This window comes from Euprymna scolopes, chromosome 22 (assembly GCF_053919585.1).
Source record: "Euprymna scolopes isolate OS-2025 chromosome 22, ASM5391958v1, whole genome shotgun sequence".
Taxonomy (NCBI): Eukaryota; Metazoa; Mollusca; class Cephalopoda; order Sepiida; family Sepiolidae; genus Euprymna; species Euprymna scolopes.
In genome coordinates this window covers 63,031,655-63,048,094 of record NC_136503.1, presented here as the reverse complement: position 1 = coordinate 63,048,094, position 16,440 = coordinate 63,031,655, and positions in this window count along the sequence as shown.

Here is a 16,440-nt window from a genome sequence, read left to right as displayed (position 1 = left end):
CATTAACATCGAGCAGACATTTTGTGCGGTCAGGCGCATGCGCACACTTAATAGAGAACATAACATTAGGTTGGAACGCTAGGTGTTTTGATTTAAATTCTAGCTGATAATGCCAACTCTTTTTTTTTTTTTGTATTAATAAAAAAGAATGAAATAATACGTAAGTTTTACTCGCGGTTTTGAATTTGTAAGCCTATATACCTTTTATTTTACGATCTCATATTTATTTCAGATGGAGTGGGTGGAAAATAATATAGGGAATACGAACCGTGCTGAAATAATAACATTTAGAAAGCCATTCTTATATGGGGAGGGAAAGGTATTTTTAAAACTATTCTGTATTTTCACCTAACAATTTATTAGATAAGAAACTAAAATACGGACCGCGCTGAAATAATATCGTTATTATTTAGAAGTCATTCTTAAATATGGGTAGGGTAGGATATGTTTTTTACTATTCTTTACTTTCTCCTAAGAATTTAAAATTGTCTCAGTCATGAAGACCAAGCAATCAAGTTGTTTTCACTAGGCATTATCTTCTACTTAAAAACAAATGGGGGGGCATGACGGTCGCAGAAATGCTGCATCAAAACAGATGCTACACTTTGATCTTAGCAAAAAGGCCAAGTAAGCATAAATTATAGTTTCTACCAGGCATTATCTCTTCCTTAAAAAACAAAAACAAAAAAAAAAAACAAAGCAAAGATATAAAATAATCAACTCAGAATATATTTTAAGAATGGTGAGGGAATTAATCCCGGAAATCGCTAAAGCAGTTTACGATCTCAAAAATACTTTATTTTACATATATTTATAAGAGACAGAGGGGATATGAAGTCAGCCCCATAAATGGCTGAAGCTGTTTAGGATCTCAATATTCCTTAATTCCATATTTTTAAAAGAGGTGGGGGGTGGGTGATATAGAGTCAGTCTCGGAAATGGCTGAAGCAGTTTACGATCTCAAATCTTTATTTCATATCTATTTTTTAAGTGATGGGGTGATATGGAATCGGTCCTGGAAATGGTTGAAGCAATTTACGATTTCATACTTACTATATTTTATATATTTTTTTAAAAGAGGGTTGGAGGGAAACTGAAATTCGGAATACAGATCTTGCTGATATAATAGCGTTATTATTCAGAAAGCCACTATTAATATGGGGGAGCGTATGTTTTTAACTATTCTGTACTTTCATCTAACAATTTAAAAATTGAAAAATGGCACACATGATACGGACCGTGCTGTTATTATTTAGAAAGCCATTCTTAATATGAAGAAAGGAAGGTATCTTTCACCTAACAATTTTATAAATAAATAAACTGATATACAGAATAAGGACCATGCTGAAATATTAACGTTATTTAGAAAGCCAATCTTAATATAAGGGGGAGGTTTTTCAAACTATTTTGTACTTTCACCTAACAATTTATTAAATAAGAAATTGACATACAGAGTACGGACCTGTGCTGAAATAATAAAGTTATTATTTAGGAAACCATTTTAATATGGCAATGACGTGGGTTAAAATAATAAAAATGATTGTCAAAATTAGTAACATATCCAGGAATTATGAAAAAATGATGAAATGTGAGTTGATTGGTGTTTTTTTAATGAAATAATCAAACCAGATAATATATCAAAGTTATTATTTTCGTAAGGCAGGGGGGACTATAATGTGGATTCAAATTATTAAAAATTATCGTCGAAATTAGAAATATATACAAGAATTAAGAAAAATGATGAAATGTGAGTTTATTGATTGGTGTGTTTGTAATGAAACAATCGGCCCAGACAATATATAAAAGTCATTATTTTCGTAAGGGGTGGCCATAATGTGGGTAAAAATTATGAAAAATGGTTGTCGAAATTAGTAACATATCTAGGAATTATGCAAAAATGATGAAATGTGAGTTAATTGATTGGTGTGTATGTAATGAAATAATCAAACCAGAAAATATATCAAAGTTATTATTTTCGTAATGGGGGGGGTATATGTGGGTTAAAATTATTAAAAATGATTGTCGAAATAAGTAACATATTTAAGAATTATGAAAAATGATGGAATGTGAGTTGATCGATTGGTGCTTTTGTAATGAATTAATCGACTCAGACAATATATCAAAGTTATTTTTTTCGTCGAGGGGCGATAATGTGGGTTAAAATTATGAAAAATGATTGCCAAAATTTGTAACATATCCAAGAATTATGAAAATGATGAAATGTGAGTTAATTGATTGGTATGTTTGTAATGAAATAATCAACCCAGACATTATATCAAAGTTATTATTTTCGTAATAGGGGGGCGATAATGTGGGTTAAAATTACGAAAAATAATTGTCGATATTAGTAACATGCTCAAGAATTATTAAAAATGAAATGTGAGTTAATTGATTTGTGTGTTTGTAAAGAAATGATCGGATCAGACAATATATCAAAGTTATGATGTTAGTAAGGGAGGAGGCGATAATGTGGGTTACAAATATAAAAAATGATTGTCGAAATTAGTAACATCTCCAAGAATTATGAAAAATGATGAAATGTCAATAAATCCATTGGTGTGTTTGTAATGAAACAATCAACCCAGACAATATTAGAAAGTTATTATTTCCGTAAGGGAGGGGGCGATAATGTTTGTTAAAATTATGAAAAATGATTGCCGGAAATCGAACATGTCCAAAAATTATGAAATGTGAGTTAATTGATTAGGTATTATTTTCGTAAGGGTGTGGGATAATGTGGGTTAAAATTATGAAAAAATATTTGTCGAATTTAGTAGCATATCTAAGAAATATGAAAAATGATGATATGGGAGTTGAATTATTGGTGCGTTTGTAAGGGATGAATCGGCTCAGAGAATATATGAAGTTAATTTTTTTTCGTTAGGGAAGGTGATAATGCGGGTTAAAATTATGAAAAATGCTTGTCGAAATTAGTAACATACCCAAGAATTATGAAAAATGATGAAATGTGAGTTAATTGATTGGTATGTTTGTAATGAAATAATAAACCCAGACATTGTATCAAAGTTATTATTTTCGTAAGAGGCGGGCGATAATGTGGGTTTTAATTATGAAAAATGATTGGCGAAATAGTAACGTATGTAAGAATTATGAAAAATGATGAAATGGAAGTTAATTGATTTGTGTGTTTGTAATGAAATAATAAGCCCAGACAGTATAGCAAAGTGTTTATTTTCGTAAGAAGGGGGGTTGAGAATGTAGATTAAAATTATGAAAAATGGTTGTCGAAATTAGTAACATATCAAAGAATTATGAAAATGATGAAATGTGAGTTAATTGATTGGTGTGTTTGTAATAAAAAAAATCAACCCAGACAATATTACAAAGTTATTATTTTCGTTAGGGCGGGAGATAATGTAGACTAAAATTATAAAATATGATTGTAAATTAGTAACATATCTAAGAATTATGAAAAATGATGAAAGGTGAGTTAATTGAGTGGTCTCTTTGTGATGAATTAATCGGCCCAGACAAAACATCAAAGTTATTTATTTATTTATTTTTTTGTACGGGGCAATATATAACAGTTAATATTGTAGTAAGGGGTAGACAAGATTGTGGGTTACAAATATAAAAAATAATTGTCGAAATTAGTAATATACCAAAAAATTATGAAAAATGATGAAATGTGAATAAATCAATTAACGTGTTTGTAATAAAATAATCAACCCAGACAATATATCACAGTTATTATTTTCGTAAGGGTGGGAGGATTATGAAAAATGATTGTCGAAATTAGTAACACATCCAAGAATTATGAAAAATGATGAAATGTGAGATAATTGATTAGTGTTTGTAATTAAATGATAAACCCAGACGATATATCAAAGTTTCGTAAGGGGGGGGCATAATGTGGATAAAAATTATAAAAAAAAAATGATTGTCGAAATTAGTAACATATTTAAGAATTATGAAAAATGATGAAATGTGAGTTAACAGATTGGTGCGTTTGTAATGAATTAATCAGCTCAGACAAAACATCAAAGTTATTTTTTGTACTGGGGAGGGGCGATAATGCTGGTAAAAATTATGAAAAATGGTTGTCGAAATTAGTAACATATCCAAGAATTATGAAAAATTATTAAATGTCAGTTAATTGATTGATGTTTTTGTAATAAAATAATCAACCCAGACAATATGTCAAAGTTATTATTTTCGTAAGTGGGGAGACAAAAATGTCGGTTAAAATTATGAAAAATGATTGTCGAAATTAGTAACATATCTAAGAATTGTGAAAAATGATGAAATGCGAGTTAATTGATTGGTCTGTTTGTAATGAAATAATCGGCCCAGAAAATTTATCAGTTTTTGTAGATGGTTAAGAATATTTTCCTGAATTTTCAATGTTAACTGCGGGGAATGACGTCACAGTTGTAGTGGTGAGTAGAAAGATACATAATTATGTTGCTTTTTAACGTGCTCTGGAGTTCTCTAGCAATTAACAAACCTCCACTTTTTGAATGGGCTAGAGGGAGGAGGGAGTAATATCATATTCCAAAAATATGAAATAAATATGGAATCATATTCCGGAAATGACATCGTTTCTCTTACTAATGTGTTGGTGTTGGTTGTAGCATGAAGCGAGGGGAATTACATTAATATTGAAAATTGTAGTAAAGTAAAAGTTGCTTAATCATCATTTGCGTCAATGCATTTATGTAATTTTTGGAAAATCTGCTGAGTTATTGTCAAGAAATGGTATCATTTCAGTTAAAATGATGGTGTCAGTAGTAGGGAGGGGAAAGAACACAGTAATGTGGAGTTTTGTAATGAAGCAAAGGTTACCTAATCACGAAGCTTTTCAACATATTTGTTTATAAAGCCTGCTGAGTTTATTTGCTTGTAAAGCCTTCTGAAAACCACGTCTTTTTTTTTCCAAAAAATTTTGTTGTCAGTAGTGGTGAAAAAAATGAAACAGAGTAATATGGATTTTGATAATGAAGCAAGGGTTGTCTAATCACTTAACTGTATCAATGTATTTATGCATTAATTTTAAAATCCTGCTGGTCCTTTTTCAAAAAATTACATAATCTTTCTTACAATAATAGAGCCGTTAGTGAGGGGGAATGAAACGCAGTAATGTTGAAATGTATGATGAAGCAAGGGTTGCGAACTCATTAACCCACGCAGTGTAATTATATATTAATTTGGAATCCTCATGATCCATCTTCTAAAAATTATTTTAGCTTTCTTAAAATCATGGTAGCCTTGGTAGGAAGAGAAATTATTTCATATAAGTTGTACAATACCTGTTGAAAATATGTTAAATTGTTTCATATATGTATATAAATCACCCGTCCGAAGGTAGGTAAACATATTTTAAATATGTGTTGTAAATTACCCGTCCCAAAAAAGTAAAATTATTTCATATACATTCTTTAAATTACCTGTCTGAGGAAAGGTACAATTATTTCATACATGTAATAGCCGTCCTATGGTAGGTAAAATATTCTTTTTCTCGAAATAGCATACATAGACATCAAAAATTCCTCTTTTCAAAGAATAACAATTATATTCAAAATGAACCTAAATTTTCTAATTGTTTATACGTGCCCCGAGCAACGCCGGGTAGCCCTGCTAGTCTGTAATAAAGTATCCATTCAGAACTAGCATTATTTGTACTAAGGTATCAATTCAATACTATTATTATACGTATCAATACAATTAGTATACGTACTAAAGTATCCATACAGTACTATTATTATAAGTATTAAGGTATTCATTCAATACTATTATTATTTTTACTAAGGTGTCAATACTATTATTATATGTAATAACGTATCAATTCAATACAACAAATACACAGTAGATCATCCATACATACTCCAACTGCAATAAAGTATGCGAGTCAAGGATCGGCCTCCACAGCCATCTGAGGACCCACAAATGACCAGACCCAATCTCACCAATGGAAGTACAATCATACTGTCACGAGTGATTGCCGTTGAGGATATGCACTAATTTATTAATTCAATACTATTTTTATGGGTAAGGTATCCGTTCAATATTATAATTATATGTACTAAAACATCCATTCAATACTATTATTATTTGTATCAAGATATCTGTTGAATACTATAATTATATGTATTAAGGCATCTGTTCAATACTATTACTATTTGTTTTAAAATATCCATTCAATACTATTATTATATCTACTAAAGTAGTTAATCAATACTATTTTTATAGGTATTAAGGTATTAATTCAATACAATTTTTATAAGTATTAAGGTAATATTAAGCTAAAATATCCATTCAATACTATTATCATATGTACAAAAATATCCATTCAATACTCTTCTTTTGATACTAAGGTATCAATCCAATACTATTATTATTTGTACTAAGGTATCCGTTCAATAGTATTATTATATGTACTGTGGTATCCATTCAATACTATTATTATATGTACTGTGGTATCCATTCAATACTATTATTATATGTACAAAAATATCCATCCAATACTATGATTATATGTACTAAAATATCAATTCAATACTATTAGATATATTAAGGTATCCATTCAATACTATTATTATTTGTTCTATTATATCAAATCAGTACTAATATTGTATGTATTGAGATATCTATTCAATACAAGTATTATTCATTACTGCTATTACGTACTGATGTATTCATTTAGTACTATTATTCTGTGTACTAGAGCAGTTATACAATACCGTAATTATACAGAGCAGAGAAGGCATTCAATACTATTATTATAAGTGATATAGAAGCTATTTGATACTATTATTATATGTACTAAAGCAGTAATACAATACTATTATCACATGCAAGCACTAAGTGAAACTAACCTACACTTCTCTAACTATTTTAACATGCCTGGTTTTCTTCCACTTTGTCATAAGGACTCTGACAGACATATACGCGGACTATTATATTATACGACCTTCTTCATCACTAGGGAATCTGAACTAGAATCAGACGACCAGGCCGTCATGTGCTTTAGATTAACATTACAACATAACGTCAGTTACTTATATTTTCTCTACCCCCCTCGTTCGACCCAGGACTGTACTCTAATCAATCATGTCTCTGACAGCATAAATGTAGCACTGTCTCTAGTGCCAAAAGTACATGTATTTGGTGACTTTAATATCCACTAAAGTAATTGGCTTGGATTCTCTGGTTACACGGACGCAGCTAGTAGGATCACACATAACTTTTCTATTTCCCATTCTGTGACACAGACAGTAACGCTACCAAGTAGTCTCCCAGATCGTGAAAATCAGCAAGCCTCATTTCTAAACCTATTTCTGACCACAGTTCCCGAGGATTGTGTAACAAATATCCGTTGCTCTCTCGTGAATGTTGACCATGCTGTGATAATGATAGATATCACCCTAAACGGCCTCAAGTTGAAGAGACATCACTCAAAACGACTAGGTACTACAATAATCCTGGCTGAGAAGCCATTAGGGATCACATCAGAGATGCTCCATGGGGAAATATCTTCTCTCTTCCTGCAGAACAGTGTGCAAATAAGACCACTGAATGGTTCCAACATGTTCCCACACAGAAGTTCTATAGCCAGGACTTGTATAGAACAACTAACCATCGAAAACTGTTCTGAAACTAAACATAGCTTACAACTCAAGAGGTTATGAACCCAAAATTGTGGCAAGTGAAATTTTTAGGATATCTACGAATTCAAAAGCTACACAAAGTACTTCAGGCACAACCTGAAAACAGAAACGAGCCCAACTTCATTGAAAAGAACACAACTGTCTTTGCGGAATTAATACAGTGCTTAGATGACCGAAGTCTATCACTGGTAATGAGAGAAGCCCTGGACGATGACTGCAATGCATTGAATATATTGAGAGAGCATTATTTATCGAAAGGAAAACCCAAAATTATTTCTTTATATACTGAACTGACTTCTCTAAAACGAATGGAAGCCGAAAAAATTACAGATTATATTTTAAAAGCTGAAACCACCGCAAATTCTTTAAAAATGTTCGGTGAAGTTATTAGCGACAATCTGTTAATCACCATGGTCCTCAAAGGATTACCGAGTGATTTCAAGCCATTTACCACCGTGATAACCCAAAAAGAAAACCCATGACTTTTAGTCAATTCAAGGTGGCACTCAGAAGTTACAAGGAAACTGAAAAAATGATCACAGAAAAAACGAATCTACAAATATCATGAAATTTAAAAATGCACACATAAAATCACCAAAATTAAATTATACCCATGCCAGGAATAAAAAACGCAACTTTGCTGAAACAATTTTTCTTCTAAGAAAAGTACAAACATTATTTGCTATAATTGCGGCCGGCCTAATCACAAGAGTCTCCAATGTAGGTACAGGACTTTCAAAGGAGACTCCATTAAAATGTGGAGAGCTCCGTTAGTGAACATACATTTTTATTTTCATGTACGTTTGACGCTTCAGCAAACAGTAACAATTTTCTTGTCGATTGTGGTGCAACGGCATATGTGATTATAAAGGAATCTGATTTTATTAATTTGGATCCCAACTTTAAGCCTCAGAATTATTTTGTAGAACTCGCCGACGGCAGTCGGGTAAACGATATCGTTTTGAAAAGAGGCGATGCTAAAATCTCGCTAAGGAGCAATAAAGGTGAACTTTGCTTCTGTGTTCTAGAAAACGCTCTTCTAATCCTGAAATTTAAACAAAATATATTTTCTGTACAAGCTGCTATTAAACAAGGTACAAATACAAACTTTAGCCCCAATAAATCAAAACTGGTGTACCCCAATAGAACTGTATTTGACATTAAAGAAAATAGAAGATTATATTAATTAAATAGCGTAGTCCCATCAAAAAACGCCTGGCATGATTTACAGACATGGCATAAAATTTTTGGGCACTGCAATATTCCTGATATTAAAAAAAGTTGCAGACTGTGGTTGACGAAATGAAAATAAAAACATAAAAAAAACTTTAATTGCGACGTTTCTATGCAGGGAAAAGTGACAAACCATCAAAACAAGATACCAGACAAGAAGGCCACGAAAATCCCATCAGTGGTCATTGTGACTTGAACGGTCATGTAGAACCGAGAACACTACAGGTCTGCGTTGAATTTTGTAGATGATCATTCGGGTTTAATAATGGTTTATTTTTTAAAGAACAAATCTGATACCCTGCTAGCAACTAAAAAAATATTTAGCCGATATAGCTCCCTACGGTGAAATAAAGTGTATTCGCTCTGACAACGGAACGGAATTCACTAATAAAGACTTTGAACTTTTACTAATTAACCATCGTATCAAGCATGGAAAATCGGTCTCTAAATCGCCACACCAAAACGGGACTGCGGAAAGAGCATGGCGAACATTTTTTGAAATGGCAAGATGAATCAAAATTCCTCAAAAGCCTTTAAACGTACGCACTTATGGCGGCTGCCTATATACGCAACAGGTGCTTTAAGAAAACACTATCAAAAACCTCGTATGAAGCTTTCTGCGGTAGAAAACCAAATTTAAGCAGAATGCATGTATTTGGTTCAACTTGCTTCGCATATATAGATCAAAAGAGTAAATTAAATATTAAAACCGGTAGAGGTATAACAACAGTCCAGCCAATTTAGGTTTTTTTTTCCTGGAAAAAAATGATAAAAAGAGTCCGATGTGTAAAATTTACAGACACGTTTAATTTTTAAAGACGAAACTCCATCATACGAAGATGATGAAATTATATTTCCTGAAATTATCAAAGCAAATGAAGACAATGAAGATGACGGGGACAAGTGTATCCATGATGATGATGATGATGATGATGATTTTAAAGTCGAAATATACCCCAAAAGAAATAGAAGACGGCCCGATTTTTTTGTGGTCGACAATATGAAAGATTATCAAATCGACTATTGCTATTCCATGAAAAATACGCCAAAAAGCTTTTACAAAGCAATTAATTCAGAACATTGTGATCAATGGAAATTAGCAATGAAAAAATGAAATAGATGCCTTGACAGAAAATAATACCTATTCGGTAATACCCCTCCCAAAAGATAAACATGTAATTTCTACAAGATGGGTCTTTACAAAAAAGACTACTGCATGAGGCGCTGAACAGTACAAAGCTGAATTTGCTGCTAAAGGATACTCTCAAATTTACATTATGGAATATTTTTCTACATTTTCACCGACCACAAAATCAGAATTTTATTGCAAATCGCATCGCAATATGGCCTAAACATCCATCAAATGGACGTGAAAAATGCTTATTTGAATGCCCCAATAGACTGTGAAATTTATATTACTCATCCAGAGGGATTTATAATGAAAAATAAAAATAGCATGTGGCGACTTAAAAACATCATTGTACGGTCTAAAGCAAAGCGCTCAGTGTTGGAATACAGCATTTCATGATTATATTCAATTGAACAACAATTTAAACAATGCCCAGCTGACCCCTGTTTATATACCCAAAACAAAGACAACTACTGATTTTGGTTCAATGAGTCGATGACATTTTAATCACATCAACTTGTGACATAATGTTTACTGATGTTAAGAACAGATTAAATAAAAAAAAATTCAAAATGACCAAAATATCTTGGTTTTGGGGGATAGAATTTACTTATAGGAAAGAACTTATTACGATGAATCAAGATACAGTGACAAAATACTATTAAACTCTGGAAAATGAGAGTGCAAGAAACAATCTACACCGGCCGAAAATGATATTAATAAAATTATACATACAGAATTTGAAAAAATAGACGATAAATTATACTGAGAAATCATAGGAAGTCTTATCTATTTAATGACTGCGATGAGACCCGATATATGCTATACAGTAACAAAACTATCACAAAAATCAAGACCGACAATGAAGGATTTAAACAGAGCTAAACAAGTCCTTCGCTATTTAAAAGGGACTAAGGAACAGTATTTAGTATTGTTGTGGTTGCAAGGTTGAACAATAATTAGTAAGGAAATACAATGAAGACGCAAACAACAAGATAACGCAATAATAAGTGTATTAAAGAAAAGGTATATTTACAAATATGTACAAATGACGGTGTCGAGTCAGAGAGTCTTGTTGGGAGGACATGTACGCTCTTCGGCGTCACTTCTGGTGGCATTTGAGTAAGACACCCCAAGGCCAACCTAGGCTTGCCTTTTATAGTGTTATGTTATTCGCATATGCAAATAAGTGGTTGCCACCACAACACCCCCCTCCCAAGATTTGAAGTCACACAGATTTCAATATCTTTTTCTTTTTGGGTTTACCCTTAATGGTTCATTCACTTTTCTTTTCCTACCTGATCTTCGGGGTTCAGGTGCATTTTGAGGCGGTTCCAAATTAAAAGATTCGTATATGATATCTATGGTGTCCCCCTCTTCGACTGTTGTCGTATCATCATCATCTAGGATATGACGTTTTTTTATCTGATTTAGGTGCCTTTTATGTATATTCTGTGGACCTTTAATCATGTATGTACAATCACCAATGCGTTTATCCACTACTCCACATTCCCAGTAAGATGTGTTATTTCTGTAGCACGTAAAATATACTCGATCTCCCGAGTTATATTTCTTTCTTCTCGTGTGTGTAGTGTTTCGGATAATTGCCTGCCTTGGCAATAGTTTGTCAAAACGCTGATTTTACCTTTCTGGTAAACATTAGATCAGCTGGTGATATGTTTGATGGTGTACTAGGATGTGGTGTAATCCTATATACTTGCAAGAATTGTTGCAAAGCTTTTTCTGTTGGTGTCCAATGGATTTCTTTAACGCTCGTTTTAGCGTGTCCACGAACCTTTCCGCGAGGCCGTTCGACCTTGGATGATACGGCGGAGTCGTGATGTGCTTCACGCGGAACGTGTCGCAAAATTCCTTAAACTCTGCGGATGTGAACTGCGTTCCGTTGTCAGTGACCAGTGTGTCTGGTACATCGAATCTTGCAAACAACTCGTGTAGGAACCCTATTGAGTTGTTCGTTGTTGGATTCCTGCAACGCATTACCTCCGGCCATTTTGTGAAACTATCCACTACAATTAAATAATAGTTTTCACCTACTGGACCAGCGAAGTCCATGTGGATTCTCGACCATGGTTGGTCGGTTTTCGGCCAAGGTTTGTGTACTATAGGTGGAGATTTTGCCGTTACCATATTTTTTACTTCAACATTTGTCCGAATTGCTGCAATGACTGATTCTTCCAGATTGTGTTTCTGTGGTATCAGTCTTGACAGTCCATCCTCATGGCAAATCTTTTTTGATGCTAGATGTTGTAGCTGGAAATCGTAATTAAGTAGTATTGTACCCCAGCGCAGCAATCTATTTGCGGTGTATACCGGCAATCCTTTTTTTGATCCATAGATCGTGACTAACGGTTTATGGTCGGTTTCAAGTATGAACTGTCTACCATATAAATATCGGTGAAATTTAGTCACGGCAAAGATTATGCTCAACGCTTCTTTTTCGATTTGTGAATATGCCCTTTCGGCTGGTATCAGCGTTCTCGAAGCGTGCGCTATTGGTTTTCTAGAACCATTCGGCATAATATGTTGAATGCATGCTCCTAAGCCGTAGGAGCTAGCGTCACTAGCGACGACTATTTTTAAGTTTGTGTCAAAGTGCGTTAAGAATAATTCGGATGTTAGTGCGCTCTTTATTTTGTCAAAAGCGGTTTGACATTCTTGCGTCCAGTTCCACGGTGTATCCTTTTTAAGCAGATTATTTAAGGGGGCTCGCAAGTTATGCATTCCTTCAATAAAAGATTGGTAATAATTTGCGAGTCCTAAGAAACTCTGCAAGGTTGTTACATTATCGGGTGCTGGCATATTTTTTATTGCCGCAGATCTGTCCGGGTCTGGACGTCGTCCATGTTTGTTTATTATGTGTCCAAGATACTTAATCTCGCTCATACAAAAGTCACATTTACTTTCTTTTACTTTAAAGCTGAATTCTTGTATTCGAGTAAATACTTGTTTCAAATGTTCCTTATGTTCTCCTAGGGATTTGCTCCTGACAACAATGTCGTCCAGGTATGCATATGCGCACTCAATACCACTTAGCATGGTGTCCATCGCTTGCTGAAAGATGGCAGGCGCTACTTTGATGCCCAAAGGCAATCGGTTGTATTTGTATAATCCCTTATGCGTATTGATGCATAGTATTTTTGAGCAATTCTCCTCGGCCGGTATTTATAAATACGCGTCGCTCAAGTCTATCTTGGAGAAGATATTACCCCCATTCAACTTCGTGAATATTTCCTCTGGGCTTGGTAGGGGGTAATGGTGATCTTTTAATAGGGAGTTGACCCCGGTCGAAAAGTCTACGCACACTCTAACTTCGTCATTCTTTTTCTTTACGTATACGGTGGGGGCTGCCCACTCGCTGTGTTCTATTTTTGATAGAATTCCCGTCTGTTCCAATCTATTTAATTCTTTATCAATTTTTTCCAACCCAGCGAACGGAACATTTCGCTTTTTTCTAAAAATTGGGCTGGCGTTTTCTTTAAGTTCAAACGAGGCTTTGAATTTATTGCAGCGACCTAAGTTAGTCGTGAATGCCTCAGGAAATAATTCTTTTAAATCGTCTTTTATATTTACTGTTGTTGGAGAAGAACATTCTAATTTTTTACTGAATGTATTGACTGGCTTATCCCATAGTCCGAATTTCTCAATTAAATCTATTCCAAACAGATTTTCACTATTTTTTAGTACGAATATTTTTAATTTCTTCGAAATCCCTTTCAATTTTATCGGGAGGACAACTTCTCCTTCAAATTTTATACCACCACCAGTTACCGTCCGGGCTGCTTTACTAGTTTTCATCATGGCCGGTTTTCCCAACTTTTTCCACGTATTCAGGTTTATTATAGAAACATCGGAGCCGGAGTCGAGTTGTAACTTTATTGATGTTTTAAATATTTCCACTTTTACGTATTTTCGCCGATCTTTGTCTAATTTTGTATTTGATTTTGTTTGCTGTACTCTCTTTCTGGTGTAATCTTTATATCTGCAGCAATCGCTTTTGTGTCCCACCTTCTTACAAATGTAGCATTTTTTCTTCTTATAAGGACAATCTGATTCCCAATGCTTTTCTGCACATCTCTTACAGTTATATCTAGGAAGAGGCTTGTTATATTCTGTACTATATTTATGGTTATTTCCCGTTCCATTGCTTTGGAATATCCCGTTCCATTGCTTTTCTTTGTAAAGTTCTTGGTTGATGCGTATGGTTTTCTAACTTTTCTTACATATGCCACTCCGGATTCTTCTATATTTTTTAAATCCTTTTTTAGCGTAATGGCCCTTTCACAGTCCTCTGCTAGTTTCTGGAGGGTTAAATCTTGTTCAGATTCCAGCTTAAACAACACTCGTCTGCGTATTTCTGCATTTTTCGTGGAAACTAACCCTTGAGCGAAGATTAGACATTTAAAATCTTCTACCGTTAGTTCTGCAAGCTTAAAATTATCGCAGTTTTTATTGACAACTGATGCGTATGTCAAATAACCTTGGTTGTCCATCTTTCTTAGATTCATGCACAGCCATCTTTTATGAAAAAGAGATATATTTGGATTAAATAATTCTTTTAGTAATTTTACAGCTTCCATGAACTCTAATTCCGCAGTTTTTTAGGTAATATGTAATCTACGAATTTGCTGTGTTCTGATGTACCCAATTTTCTGAGTAAGGGGCTCACTTTCTGACTATTTGGCCAATTTTTACAGTCCAGTTGAAAAATATCCTCGTATCTTGTGTAGTATGCTTCAAAATTCTTCTCTTCCTCAGGCACATAGTGAAATGTGTCCATGCTATTAAAAATAGTTGTATGGGAGAAATTAACACTATCGACATTTTCTCGATTACTCTTTAGTAGTTCCAGTGTTTTAGCAAAACGTTCCTCTTGTCTTTCTTCATATTCCAATTGCAGTTTTTTCTGCTTTAATTGCGCCATTTTCTGCTTTTCTTCTTGTTCCTGCTGCCATTTCAATAATCTGTCCTCTCTCTTTTCCTCGCGGTCAGCCTGTGCCTGTATTTGTGTTTGCAAAAGCTCGTTTTGTGTAGCTTGTGCTTGTAAAAATTGCATGAACATTTTTGATAAGTCTTCCATGTTTTTTTTTTTTTTTTTGTTTTTTTTTTAGTGTGTAGTTAAAAAAAATATTGTACCATGTACACTATACACCGGTTTGGGTTACAACAAAAAAACAAATTGCTGTAAGCTCCTGTTTTCAATAATAATATCGCTGCTTGCAATAATATATTCTTTTTGCGAGTCACGCTGCAAAAAAAAAATAAAACAGGTTTATCTGGAATCACGAAATGGAATTGACTTTCCGTTTTTAGGCACTTACTAATAAGTAACTCTTTCCACAAAATAAAAGTTTGGGTTTTTTTTTTTTTTAATCGAGTCACAATTGAATAAATGTATGTATGTACATTTAGTTCTTTGAGTTTTTTTTTTCTCTAGTATTTTAGTAATTAAAATACCTCTTAAATTGAGATTACCTTTTTTTCCGTGACGTTTTACTGTATTATCCGTTATTCAGTGACAACTTCAAGAAAAAAAAATCCTTTCCTTGAATTTTAGTTTTAGCTGTGGTATTTCCTTTTAGTACCGACGTCAACCAAAACATTAATTAAAAAGTCCTTTAGTTGTTGTTTTGTTTACGGAGAACAGTAATTAGAATCCACTGGTGAACTTTTTTTCCGTAGGTTACTTCCTTGCTTTTCGTAATACGGGTCTGACCTGTCGTTTTTGCGACAGAACAAAGTTCGCTTTTCGTTTGCAAGTTGGTCCTTTAGTAAGATTTGTCGTGTAGCGTCAAACAAAAATTCACTTTTACATTCGTTTGCAAGTCGGATTCCCAGAAAACGGCGTAAATTATCGCTTTTGCCACGTTAGAGTTTTTTTTTTCACTTGAGTTGAAACTTCTCTTTAGCGTAAAATCCGTTTGCTCGTCAACACTTTGCATTCCTTAAAAAAAATGGTCAACCTTTGCGTTGTACTTTTTTTTTTTAAATAGTTCTTCGTCAAACTGTTATATTTGACGCTTCATATCTCGTCGCCAACTGTTGTGGTTGCAAGGTTGAACAATAATTAGTAAGGAAATACAATGAAGACGCAAACAACAAGATAACGCAATAATAAGTGTATTAAAGAAAAGGTATATTTACAATATGTACAAATGACGGTGTCGAGTCAGAGAGTCTTGTTGGGAGGACATGTACGCTCTTCGGCGTCACTTCTGGTGGCATTTGAGTAAGACACCCCAAGGCCAACCTAGGCTTGCCATTTATAGTGTTATGTTATTCGCATATGCAAATAAGTGGTTGCCACCACAACAAGTATTTAGAACAAAAAATTCCCTAAAATTAGAAGGATTTTCAGATTCAGATTGGGAAAAGGAAGAAGATCGAAAAAGTATGTTTGGATATGGTTTCAGACTATCAGAAAATGGGCCT